General features: G+C 44.9%; 1 long non-coding RNA gene across 2 annotated transcripts; it reads right to left on the bottom strand.

The window, feature by feature from the left end:
• Nucleotides 1-249: 249 nt before the first annotated feature.
• Nucleotides 250-10,770, bottom strand: LOC121138756. 2 transcript variants are annotated; one of them, XR_005875615.1, is made up of 3 exons: nt 10,530-10,770; nt 7,374-7,529; nt 250-4,011 (listed from the first exon to the last, which is right to left on the bottom strand). It is a non-coding gene; the product is annotated as an uncharacterized LOC121138756 (long non-coding RNA). The 2 variants fall into 2 exon arrangements; XR_005875616.1 differs by lacking the exon at nt 10,530-10,770 and adding an exon at nt 9,604-9,930.
• Nucleotides 10,771-11,054: the final 284 nt, after the last annotated feature.

Below are 11,054 nucleotides of genomic sequence, written 5' to 3'. Positions count from 1 at the left end.
CTCCTTCTATTTATTTTCTCTGCCTGGCAGCCCAGCCTATCCCTCTCCTGCCTCACCACCAGCCATTCAACTCCCTATTAGACCAATCAAGTGTTTTAGACAGGCAAAGTTACACAACTTCATAGAGTTAAACAAATGCAACATAAAAGAATGCAACACATCTTTGCATCATTAAACAAATGTTCCACAGCATAAATAAATACATCTTCAACTAATATTCCACAAGAGGACTAATATTTATTTCTCTATGTGACTGTGAGTTTTGAATGGAATAAGAGATTCATGCGAAGAATATTCTAGAGCAATACCTAGCATGTGCAAGGTACTCAGTAAATGGGAATTTGGTTTATTGTTGTTACATACAAAATAGGCCTTGTAACTGTGCAAGTGTTTAGATGGACAGCCATTATTATCATTTTCCCCACAGTACCCAAAGAGGCCAATAGTGAAATGGATAGAATTGTTGCACCATGAAGGTAAACAAATTAGTTGTGTCAGAATACAATCATATAAATAAGCATCCTTGTCTACCAAGAACTTGGAATCAGAATTAGGCTGTTTCAGTTAAATCCAGTTATGTGACTTCAGCTTCAGTTTCGAAGTACCTAAAATGAAACACCAACGGCAAATAACCCTTATCATTATTATAAGAATTAAGCAGCTGTAGTAAGTCAAGGCTGGGGAGATGGCTCAGTGGATAAAGTTGACTCCAAGTGTGAGGACTGAAGTGTGGATCCCTAAAACCCATATAAAGGTCCAGCAAGCATGGTGGCCACCTGTAATCCCAGCACTCAGGAGACAGAGACAGGGGAGGGATCCTTGGGACAAGCTGGCTAGCTAGAGGTGCTGGTTAATATAACTTGACACGAGCTAAGGTCATCTGGGAAGAAGAAACTTCAATTTAAAAAATTTGTTTGCTGCAGATAGGCCTACAGGCAAATCTGTGGGGGCACTTTTTAAATTAATGATTGATGGGGGGGCGGACCACTGTATGGCCATGCAGCTTCTGAGTGGGTGGTCATGGATGATAAAAGAATGCAAGGTGATCAATCCAGGAAGCAGCATTTCTCTGTGGTACCTGCTTCAGGCCCGTCTCCAGCTCCACCTCCAGGTCCCGCCCTGACTTCCTTCAATGATGGAGTGTGACTGTAAATCAAATAAACCCTCTCCTCCCACAAGTTGCTTTTGACCAATGTTTTCTGACAGCAATATAAAGCAAGCTAGGATACTATTAGACTAGCTAGAGTCAGGGGCTCCAAGTTCAAGAAGAAATCCTGCCTCAATAAACAAAATGAAGAGCAACCCAAGAAAAACAGAGTGGCATCCCATAAGCTCTAGCATCTGTACAGCATGATGTTTAAAAAGTATCTGAAGGTCCTCAGACCAGGCCTCAGTGGTGACAGTTGCCCTGGAACTGAATTAAACCTGGGGAAAGATGGTCAAGAGGGCTCAAACTCGCTTTAACTTTTATTTTTATTAGTGGGCAATCAGGTACGACTGTGTAACTAGTAACTGATTGCATGACACTGTACACGTTAAAGCAGGGCTGACTCTGAAGCAAACCTAGCCTACTCCCTAGTTTTGCACTCTAAGCAACACTGACCACACTCCCGCTTACCTCCACTCAGTCAAGGTGGAGAACGGAGAAAACTAGAGTCCGACCATCTGCAGCCCACGCAACCACAACCAGGCTGCAATGTCCAACCTGAACACAGACACCAAGCAAAGTAGTCTTTAAATGCATTCTAGTCGAAATTCATACACACAGTGTGCTTGGATTAAACCTACCTCCGCATTGCTCCACACCTCTGCCACCATTTGTCACTCTCAAACTCATGTGCTCTCTTGTTATCTTTCTCAAAATTTAGTGCTTACTGGTTCCATTTCAGTCCATGTACATGCCCAAGTAAGGGGACATCTACTGAAGGGTTGGTAGCCTCTCACAAAACACAGATTCACAAGTGCATGGTCCTACTCTACACATGATCTTCTTTGAAGCCAGCATAGCCTGGTCCTCACTGACATCCTCATACTCCCAGAAGGAAGGGGTTTTTTTTCTTTTAATTATCCAGACAGGGTTTCTCTGTGGAGCCCTGGCTGTCCTGGAACTCCCTCTGTAGACCAGACTGGCCTTGAACTCAACAGAGATCTGCCTGCCTCTACATCCTGAGAGCTGGGATTAAAGGCATGTACCACCACTCTTCTCAGAAAGAAGGATATCCTTGCAGGAAAACTTTCTATTTTGGAAAGAGGAGCTCAAAACCATGCCATGAAACAGTGAAGGCCAAAAGCCAAAATGTGTGTTTGGTCTTCATCTGTTTTAAGTTCTTTCTAGACTGTGGACCGGGGAGGATATTCTGCTAGGAATAGTTTGCAGAGACGCTGGTTTGCCGTTGGGATTTACACAGAGTGATGGAGCAGCATAGAAGCAATGTAACACTTAATTTTCTGTGCACAAGCATTGGTAATGCATCCAACACACCTCCCAAACACCCACAGCCAACTCCAGCAAACCTGCTGAAGTCACACGCAAGAAACTAACTAGAAGCCAAAGTTTGTTGTTAAACTGAATTAAGTGTTTCATGTGGCACTTTGTGAAAAATAAACTGCATGACACATTTACCAGAAACTGCAGAACTACTTAAGATTTTTGCATGCCCCGGATGAAGATTTGAATATGTCTTGATTCCACAACAGGAGATTTTCCACTGAGAGGGTCACAGAAGGGATTTTCAAGGTAAATGTAAGGTATCATAAAATAGGTGGCCTGAGTCTACCTGGGTGGCTTTCTCCATAGCTGAGGCACAGAGACAATGGTAAGCCCCCGGAGTCATACATCACTTTAAAATTTCTTTTCTCTGAGTGAGGAGGAATACCATCATGGTCTTGGAACTGCCAACATCAGTCTGTTGTCTCTTCTCCTTCCCCAGAACGTCACTTGTTAGAATACAGTAGAAAGGGAAACAAGCCTTGGAGGAAGAGTGCATTTGTGTTTTCCCTTTTAGGCTGTCTTAACTCAGAGTTACTATGGAATTAAATCTCTGGCTGGATGATTACTCAGTGAGTCAAGGCACTTAATTTGAGAGCCCACTACCCTGAGTTCAACCCCTGGAACCTACTTAAATGTGGAAGCAGAAAACCAACCCCTGGGAGTTCAGACTTCTGCACTGCGGCACATGTAGCTGAGTTCTTTAAAAGAAAGATGAACAGGGCTGATGGACTGGAGGGTGTATCCTCAGCAAACCTTGGAAGCAAGACTCAAATGATAGATAAAGTTCAGATCTCCCTAGACCACTGAAGACAAAGGCTTGTGAGCTGAGTTCTGGAGGGATAAGGTGTGTTTTGCTGTCGCTGTTGTTGTTTTGTTTTGCTTTTTCCCCAAGGGCTCACGAAAGTGGTTGCCTCCCTTGCCAAAGAAAGAACCTTAGTAGATGGGCCTCCCAGAGGACAGTGTGGCAGCTGGGCAGATGGCCCTGACTCTCCTTTTTATCTTATTTAGGAAAGGTGTTGGCTACAAGCATTTACTAACTCATTTTTAACTTGTTATTAACTTGTGAACTATCTATCTGTAAGTGCTTGGTAAGACACAGCATGTATTGAGCACAAGGAAAGTCTTCAAGTATTTTACAGCCAATAGAGAGAGGGTAAAGAGAAATAAACAGTTGAGAGCTATAATTGATGTAGGACAACCTAGTGAGAGAACTCAGAGCAGCCCACACCAGGCACAGGGCCAGACAGACAGTTGGAAAAAAGAAAAAAAAAAGTTAGGACCACTTTCAGCTTCGATTCGCAGAAAGCCTAATTTCCAGCACTTTTAACACATAGCAGGAATTCTAGAGGTGAGCAGCTGCTGTATTTAGTAACAGGCTAACAAAACACGGAGCTGACGTCTTGTTGAAAGTTCTTGACGTTTCTCTCATCTTCGTTGGATGACTGGTTGGGAAAGGCTGCCCCAGTTTCTGGCATCATGTCAGGGAGTACTGAAGATGAACTGAGCCAGCTACATCTGTCCTAAACAAAAAACAACAAACAACGGATCATCTCAGTGGCTGTGGGTTTCCAGCTATCGTCTACAAGCATTCTGCACTCCACACTGCGTCGTGAACAAACACCCTTTCTCCTTGTCGCTGACTCAGCGTTTTTCTGTGTGCTGCCTTCGAGAGAACTGTTTAATATTGCCTCAAAAAGAACTCATAACATTCTCATTATAATTTTCTAATAATAAGCTAATACGATTTTGTTTTTTTGAAAAAAATCACCCAGCATGCCCATTAAATCATTTGGCAGGCATGTCCACTGATAAACTCTCAAGAAACCTTATCTCAACCAATCTGCTGGTGACTCGCTGCTTCAGGCCTCCAAAGGAGTGGATGTAACTCTATTACTGTTTACAAAGGAATCAGAAATCTCCAACCTGAAGCATTCCGTCTGTTGCCTGAGCTCAGAAAACACATGGCTAAAGGGAATGCCTAGCAGTGACCAAGACTCTCTTTTTTCCCCCCTTTCTCTCAGCAGTGAGATAAAATTGTATTGTTCACAAGTTTCCCATAATGCATTTCATTTGCCACTGTGCCTGGGGAAATGATTGCTTATAAAACTGTTGGATCACTTATAACTAGAGCCAGCTGAACTTGGTTGACACCAGAATAAAAAACAAAGGGGGAAAAAAACCTCCAAACATTTCATTACTGATATTTGTGTCTGAGACATTCAATTAAAACAGAAAACAATTTGCACACAGTCAAAAGTCTGGCAATGGCTTTATATTTTTACACAGAAAGATGGGGGCTGAGGGCAGGGGTAAGGAAGGAAGAAAAGACATGAAATTTATGTTGAACAATGGGAACCTTGGCAATTATTAGGTCTAAACATTATTTCTTTACACAAGTTTCCCTTCCCATTTGCTTCTTGATCCTGTGAATATACTGTCAAAAAATATTTGAAGGCTACATGTAGCCCTGGGGAAGCTACAGCAGGAGGATTGCAGGCAAGTTCAGGTCAAGCCTGGGATGCATACATAGAGCCTGTCTGTTAAATAACCAAATGTGTTTAAATGGATGGATAGAGACAAAAGATAGAAGATAGATACCTAGATGATGATGATGATGATAGATAGATAGATAGATAGATAGATAGATAGATAGATAGATAGATAGATAGATGGAGGGACAGACTGATGAATGGAACTAGGCAAGTACTCAAACTTTACAAAAAATAACATAAAAGCATTGAAAGCACAACAATCCCGAATTGAATTCAGTATGTTCCTTTTCGCCAGAATGTAAGCTTGCTTGTGGTAGTCTGAATTTGGCTTCAGCTGCCCAGCAGCCAATACAAAAACAGCAACCCCATCAGGGCAAACATATCCACGACATGGAGGGACTCACTTGCAGTCAGAAGGCCCTGCATTTGAATTCCTCCAGCTGTGCGGCACTGAGTGAAAGCCATTGAACCTTCTAAGCCTCAATTTCCTCTCCTAGAAGATGGGAATGATCACACCTCCCCTCAGAGTTATGAGCTATTCAAGTCTGTGGAGGAACACCTGGCATTCGACAAACATGTAATATGAGCAGCCACTTAAACAGCTCACACTATCCATTGAAGGGGAAAGAAAGGAGTTGCACGGGACCAGCTGATGCCAGCAAAACTGCAAAGAAAGTCAGGTTAAGAGAAGATAAAGATCCTACACACTGTCCCTAGCAACACTTGCATTTTACATCAATTATTGTAAAATAAATAAAGTAACTCACACAGACTAGAGGTCTTGCAGTGGCTTCAGACTTCAACAGAGAGCACCTGGTTTGGCTACATGTGCCCAGTGCACACCTATGTGTGCTGGTTGGAATTTAGTAGTCTCTAGACTAGAAGCAATTTGTTTCCTCACACATTTGTCCAGGTGGCTTCAGCATTGACCTTTCTTTGTATTTTCTTTAGGAACAAGCTGAACTTCCTGTATCTGAATGTTTGTCCCCAGAGCCCTACATATCAATGGAGACCACAGCTTTCTCTGTTGAGAGAGGCAGGTGAGTCCATTGGATCAGATTAACAAACACTAATGGATCAAACAGTAACCAAGTAAGTAGGTGGCAGATTTCCCCAAATGGGTCTCCCCAGAGGACCAGAGACTTCATACACATCTGGTCCCTTTCCCCTTGGCCAAATCTCATAGCTCCAGATCTACTGAGATTGCCGTCAGCAGGCTCCAGTGTCTCATTCCCCCTCTGCAAGTCCTCAGTTGCTGAGCCATGATGGTTTTCCCACACCTCACCTTGGCCTGTGTGAGTTGTCAAAGCTAAAGTAGTTAGAATTGTTTGAATGCATTAAAGAAGATGTGCACATGGGACAGTTAACTCCAGTTGCTGAGATGCTCAGCTCCGGATCCCACACTGTGCTGTTTCCCAAACGCAACATACAAAGGCCTGCTAAGAAAGGCACATCTAGCTTTCCCCATGGTCTGGAAACAATAAGATCATGTTCAGTTCTCACCTGTGCCTCGTTTTACCTGCAATAGAGCCGCAGCCCTGCAGCCTCCAATGTTAGCATCCCTTGGAGCCCATAAGACACATTGACTAGAAAGGCCAAATCACTGTTTTCCCCCACAGAGACCAAAATTGCCATATTTCTCGGAAAGCTGTGCTATTTTTATCTAGAACTAGCTTGAAATGCTACAAAAAGGATGTAAAGTAGAATAACAACAAACTAAAAATGTCCCCTATGCAATGATTTAGTATTTCTTAGGAAAGAGTTGCATCTGGCTGGGAAGAACACCTCTGGGCCTGCGAAAAGAGCACCATGAAAAGAACACAATTTTGTCATCAAGAAAGTTAGGAAACAAAGGCAAGGGGCTCGGAGGTGACTCAGTGGTAGCATGCTTGCTGTACAAGAGTGAGACCTGAGTTCGTAGTCTCAGTAGAGCAGGTGGTGGTGTGCAACTAACCCCAGCCCTGGGAAACAAAGAGAGGCAAGTCCTGGGGACTCACTGGCCAGCCAGCCTTGCTGAATCAGCAAGCTCCAGGTTCAATGAGGAAGAGAGAGATTGACGAAGACTCCCATGTGGACCTGATTTCATGCGCATACACACAATTACATAGAATCTTTTTTTTTAATGATACCGGAGTCCCTGCTCTCCAAGAAAACACCGCTTAATGAAGAAAAAGACACGAGTGTAATTACAGCGTCATGCACTGTCGACTCTGTGTGAAGCTGGAAAACTTGTCCAGAAGTACAGAACAAGGGTCCAAGTCACAGATGTTCTGACCACATGCTCCGAGAGAGGGAGGGCTTGGACATTGCAATAACCAGCCTGGCTCAATGTGTAAAATCCACAGGTTTAACTGGACACTCTCTGTGACCCTGTGAGAAACCAGTCTCACCTGTCCCCTTTTCAAAGCCCAGAAGATGATCATACAACAAACTCTCCCACAAGAGGACTTTGGTCTCTCATTTTTGGTCTCTCATTTTGTTTCCTTGAGTCCATTCCACACCACTGGGTCATCCATTCGTCCAGGACGTCCTCTAGAAGACTCTTCCTATAAGGATGCAATGGCAAAGTCAATTTGTTTAAGCTGAAAGATAAAAAATTATGACACCCCATCCCAGAAAACAAAATGTCTTTATAGCAGATTTTATGAGCATAGGAACACATCCTGCAGGGTAAGATGGAAGGTCCATTTGAAGAGACATTTTCATTTGACTAGAGAAAGTCCCAGAGAAGTCAATGCAGAAACTGGACCCCCAGACACAAACTGGTATCTGAAAACTTCGGCGTTTCCAACAGCTGCAGTTCTTCTGTGTTACAGTTGTATCTCGTGTCTACTGTGCTGTCGAGGCTTTACACAGAAAAGGGAGTATAAGCTGGATTCACAGATGCTTGGCACGAGATACTACAGACAGCTCAGTGGTGTGCGAGGTATGCCCAGGTGCCAAAGCTGCACAGCGGGGCCCCGAGTCCCAGTAAGCTGTGAAGGGTTTCAACCTACAAGGAACCCACAAGAGATCCCAAAATATGGCCCGTTCTAACTCTGATCACCACAATGAATTCATTATAGAATATTCAAAATGCAAACTGGTCTCTTTTCCACAAAAAAAAAAAAAAAACAGAGTTGTAAAGCAAACTTAAAAAGAGCTCTCCCCCGTTCTGGAGCTGCCTATGGTGGTCAGTCAGTCTTCGGTGTCATCTTGATGGGCGTGTCTGGGGAGGCTTACAGAGAGGGCCCGCTCTGAATGTGGGTAGCACCAATCCCGTGGGCTGGGATCGCAAACTGCATCTTTTTTAAACAAGGTTTCTCACAGGAGAAAAGGAGCTGAGTGCCAGCAGTCACCTCTCTGCTTTCTATCTGTGGACACGTGACTGGCAGAATCCTGGGGCTGCCACCACAGCTGACTCACCCTCACCTCCATGCTGCCTTCCCCAACATGAGGCCAAAGAAGCCCGCCCTTCTTTCCCTTAGGTCCCTTTTGCCCGGTGTTTTGTCTCAGCAATGAGAAAGCTAGCTAGTTCGCTGCTGGACTAAATAAACAGAATTTAGACTGACGTATTCAATGAGGCCAATTGCTGTGTTTCCTTCAACCCCAGAGCCCTCCCAGCAGCTGCAAACGTGCAGATAACTAACTTTCCTTTAGTCTCCAGACATAAGGCACCACAGGAAGTGTTGGCAGGCCACTAAGTCTCATAAGCAGCATTGATCACACAGTAGGTAGAGCCCAGGACAGCTAGAGAGCCCTGGCAGCTGAGCCAGCAATGTGGGGAAAACAGTCGGTACTCAGATTTGGGGACACTTAAAGCAACTTGCAGTCAAAAGCCTGGGGCAGTGACAGCCCCAGCACATAATGCAGAAAGGGCCCACAGACAGCAGAGAGATTTGAAGACAACTGGAGGCTGCGTGGCTGCATTTTGTGAAACATTCTACATAGAGCCGAGAGCAGGCCAACCACCCACATCCAAAACAAACGAAAGAGCAAAGGGGATTCCAGGCACAGGACATGCTCAAACTTCTCAAAATATGCACCAAAGGGCTGGGCGGTGGTGGTGCACGCCTTTAATCCCAGCACTCGGGAGGCAGAGGCAGGCGGACCTCTGTGAGTTCGAGGCCGGGCTGGGCTGACAGCCTCAAAAACAATACAGAGAAACCCTGCACCCTGCCTCGTAAAAACCAAAAAAAAAAAAAAAAAAAAAAAAAAAAAAGATATGCACCAAAGGTCATCTTCGCCCCAGGACCTAGAGGCCTCTGAAGTCATCCCCAAGCAAAAAGGGAGGATTAAGAAACTAAGACTCATTGTGGGAAGTCAGCTGCAGGTGTCCTGGGTAGGCCCACAGAAGCGAGGAACAAGGAAGCCTGTTGCATTTTCCAGTGCACCTCAGCCTCAGCCGGCAGCAGAGCGACAAAGGGACAAGCATCAAGGATGTCTGGATGTGAGGAAGGCCTTGCTGGGTCTGCTTAATTGCTTCCTGTCTCTAGCCTGAATTGGTCTGGGAAGGAGGCAGAGCCCTGGTTGCAGGTGGGAAACCTGTGTGTGGCCAGCTGTGCTGAGTTGGAGAAGCTGAGTCAGGGGAAATAGGGGTGGGGGGGGAGGGACATCCAGAACGCTGAAATAAATCCTTACATGTCCCAGGGACGGAGACGGGTCACTCAATGTGGGGAAGCGGTTTCCGCCCCTTTGCTTTATTTTCCTTCCAGATACGGGCAGGATGCGCTGTCTGAAGGAGGAAGAAATGAAAACAAACCAGGCAGGTCATGTCCTGTTTGAAGCAACAACAAGCACAAAGGGAAGAGAGCTCGCTCTGCTGCCGGCACGGTGCAGCCATGATCTGGGGCCAGAGAGATTGCATGGATCCTGTCTTCCCATCCCCAGGTGGGGAATCTTCACCACACACTCCCTGTCTCCACCCTTTGAAGAAATGACCAACACAGTTTCCTTTCTTGCATTTCTTCACAGCCTGATCCAAAGACCCAAGCTTGGGCACAGCCATCTGGGAGCCAGTGTTTGGGGTTCCTTTGTCCTTGACACATTTCCTTAGTGCCCAAGGAGAAGACTCCCAGTGGCATGTACCAGTCCCGGAGCAAACAGAGCCACAGTCCCCAGCTCCAATTGTTTATGGTTGTCTGACAGCTTAAGAAAGATAACCCCTTTTTACTGTTGCTGTTGGGTTTTTTTGTTGTTGTTGCTGCTGCTGGTGTTGTTTGTTTTGGTTTTTTGAGACAGGGTCTCACTATGTAACCCTGGGTGTTCTGGAATTCCTCACTATATTCACTATGTAGCCCAGGCTGATCATGACACTCACAGATACCTGCCTACATCTGCCTCAAGAGTGCTGTGGGTTTTTTTTCAAATGATATTATTCCATTTTTGTTTGTGTTAGACCAGCACTCCAATGCATCTTTACAGTCTTCTTTGTGCATTCATCTCTGAGTTCATAACTGTCTACTGCAGTAAGCGTGCCCACAGTCTCTTCCAAAGACAGAATTAAGAGCGGACTAGGAGAGACAGAAAGTAAAATGGGTGGCTGAGAAAAAAATAGGCTAAATTACCTTTTGAAGTCAGAATAACTTCCTAGCTATGTCCATCTTATATGGGGTTGGATGAGGAAGTAGTAGGGCTGGGCAGCCAGCCACAAGACAGTCAGTGGAACCGAGCGGACATCACAGGCTGCTTGTCGTCCAGTTCACCGTTGCAGGGGTTGGATGAGTGCCTCAGCTCTGACTGTGGTCCCCTCAGCACTTCCAGCTCTCGGCAATGAGACCGGCACTCTGAAGCCTGCTCAAGAAAAAAAAAGCCAGTCTTTAATAACACGAATGAATTGTGTATGTTAATAAGATTAAGTGTGATGTTTGCGTCTGTGTACATGGTGTTCACTAATTAAATCCCATTTCCCCCATCCCACTCTTTCCAGTGTCTAGTAGTCAAAGTGTAATTCCACTTTCAAAGGGTCAGATCTGTCCTTGGGGGATTAGGTCAGCTGAAAATAAATAAATAGATAAATAAATAAATAATAGCTCTCTCTTACTGGACACGCAGTCAACATGTCCTGAATGAAAACAGGGAAATAAAGAAAT

The sequence above is a fragment of the Mesocricetus auratus genome, unplaced genomic scaffold (genome assembly GCF_017639785.1).
Source record: "Mesocricetus auratus isolate SY011 unplaced genomic scaffold, BCM_Maur_2.0 Super-Scaffold_6730, whole genome shotgun sequence".
In the NCBI taxonomy this organism is placed as follows: Eukaryota; Metazoa; Chordata; class Mammalia; order Rodentia; family Cricetidae; genus Mesocricetus; species Mesocricetus auratus.
Note: the sequence above shows the minus strand (reverse complement) of the source record. Positions and strands in the feature narration are given on the sequence as shown.